We start from the raw sequence: 2,875 nt of genomic DNA on the forward strand, positions 1-2,875 counted from the left end.
CACTGGAAGTTTTTAAGAAGAAACTGGACAGCCATTTGTCCAAAATGGTATAGGGTTACCTGCCTGAGCAGGGGGTTGGACTTGATGACCTCCAAGGTCCCTTCCAACTTTATTATTATTATTATTATTATTATTATTATTATTATTATTATTATTATTATTATTATTATTATTATTATTATTATTATTATTATTATTACCTCCAAGATTCCTTCCAGTTCTATTCTGATTGATTGATTGATTGATTGATTGAATAGCCATCCGAGTCCTCATAAAAAGTAGCATGTTCTTTGATGTTCAATTCCATTCAACACCATCACTCTTCAGACCGGCGCCAGAACTGGACTGTCATTATCACTCTGGCTGTGAACAATGAGAGTTGTAGCATACACAATTGTGAACTGAAGAAGGCAGTCTTCCAGATTAGAAGGCAGTTCTTATTGATGTTGGTTAATTTCTAAATTGCTAAAGAGAGTCGGTCCTGCTTGTATTTGGAAACCAGGTAATGGACTCACTAAAAGACCACCACCAGGTTTAAGAATCACTACAACCGGAAATAGATAATTTTTAGGAAATAGAACAAGATTACATTTAAATAGATAAAATGTGTATTTTGGATATTATAGTTTGTTATGAAGTGAGATAAGGGAAATGTTGGTTACCCAAAGTCTGAAAATTATGGATATCAAAGGTTAAATTGGAATATTGATGAGAAATTAAAAATTATGTAAAAATTAATAACAGGACATGGATTGTTTATGAAGATTGAATGTAATGAAGATATGTATAAGCTAAAAATGTATTGATAAATGTAATAATGATGTTTTTATTGAGCTGATATAATTAGAAATGTACTAGCTCGAATACGAGACAGTAAAAGTTAAGGGAAAAAGAGAAGAAATATCTGATGTTGTAACCTGAGAATTGCACTAAAGATTTTGTTATTGAACTATTGATTAACCCAGCCACCACATTGCTTTTTAAATACCCAAATGTAAAATTGGAAAATTAATAAAATATTATAATAAAAAAAAGGATCACTACAACCAACTTGGGAGAAAGTAGAAGCAGAGCCCTTCCTCATTGCTGTGGAGAAAATACAAGGGTGTTGAGTAGATCAAAAAACTGTCTTTGTCTTAAGTCAGTGTTTCTCAACCTCAGCAACTTTAAGATGGGTGGACTTCAACTACTAGGATTCCCCAGCCAGCCTGCAAGTTTACGTCAACTTCTCCCATTGTGCACAAGCAAGATGACTGTTGGATCTTTGGAAAGACTCTTAGCTCTCCAACTAATTTGTGCTACATCACCTAACTGCCAGGTGGCAAACAATAGCCCAGCAGCAGAATATGGTGACATAGTGGTAGAGAGATGCTCACAATACTTCCAAACACTGCATCTGGAGAAGATATCCAAGGGTCAACAGTAGTGGACTTCCATCTTCTTAGGCCAAGCAATCCCAAAGAACAAGAATGGCTGCAGGAGCTCTTGGAAACTTATTTATTTAAGACAGGGGTAGTCAACCTTGGCTCTTTTATGACTCGTGGACTTCAACTCCCAGAATTCCTGAGCCAGCTAAGCTGGCTCAGGAATTCTGGGAGTTGAAGTCCACGAGTCATAAAAGAGCCAAGGTTGACTACCCCTGATTTAAGACTTCATGGAATCCAAGTCCAAACGTGGAATTGCCTCCTCCTTATTTTAGTGTCCAGTCTAGAAACCTGTTGGCTGAAGGGTTGAAGATTACTCAGAAGGGAGGGGAAGGCTGATTAGGCCTCTTTAGTTTGTTTGAAGAAGTGAAAACTACACTCAGCACTGGGAGCTTCTAACCTTTCTGACTTCTTGGACAAGACTCTAGTCCAGCAACAAATGTTGCTGAACTACAACTCCCAGCATGCCTCACCATTCGCTATATTGTCTGGACTGTGAGGAGTGGAAGTTCAGAAACATCTGGAGGAACGGGGGGGGGGGGGTTGTGCATTACACTGGGTTTGCATATTTTTTTAAAAAACAACAACCAGAGTTTAATTATAAAGTTTATAAAGAGAAGAGACAGAGTAGCTGAAACAAACATAACTAAAGACGACCAATTTCTTACATTCACACCATGAATTAGAAAAAGTAGGAATTTAATGCATTTGAAAGCCTTAAATTCCACCTAGAGAGTTTCACAAGTGGGACTTGTTGTTTAAAAATATAAATTATTGCAGCCTCTTTCTTATTTTCTCCCTGTGATAACACAGGACCATAAACATCTGACAGTGGTTTGTCAAAAGAACTGTGGTTTAATATACAACATGAAACAACAACATTCAGGGAGCACACAGAATACAAGATAGTCAGTTATGTACAAATGGTTGAAGTGAGCTAAAGATTCCAAGTGCCATTCCCCTCAAACACAGTCTCTTAAAGGGATACTAACCCCAAAATATTCTGCTGACTCATTCGCTATATATCACTCCTGCCGGTCAGCTACTAAATTATAATTACCTTGACAGGCCTCACCTAACTAGCCTTATTTAAGCAAGGTCAGATCAGGTTAGGACCTGCCAGAAGACCACTAGAAAAATCCCAGGCTGAGAAGTCAGAAAAATCATGGCAAAGCATTTCTAAGAAAACAACATGGACATATCCGTGTGATCACTGGGATATGGCGAGTTGGTGGAGTTTTTAACTATTATCGTGGAAAAAAAGCAGCACATTCAGGAAGAGTGCTAAACAATCATGCTTTTAAGCATTTATATTGTGTGCCTATGTCAGTCTCTTGGAAAGTAGTACATCAATCTTTTAAAATCCCTTAACCATTCATTCTCTCTCTCTCTCTCTCTCTCTCTCTCTCTCTCTCTCTCTCTCTCTCTCTCTCTCTCTCTCTCTCTCTCTC

The sequence above is a fragment of the Protobothrops mucrosquamatus genome, unplaced genomic scaffold, assembly GCF_001527695.2.
Source record: "Protobothrops mucrosquamatus isolate PMUCROS unplaced genomic scaffold, P.Mucros_1.0 scaffold4247, whole genome shotgun sequence".
NCBI lineage: Eukaryota > Metazoa > Chordata > Lepidosauria > Squamata > Viperidae > Protobothrops > Protobothrops mucrosquamatus.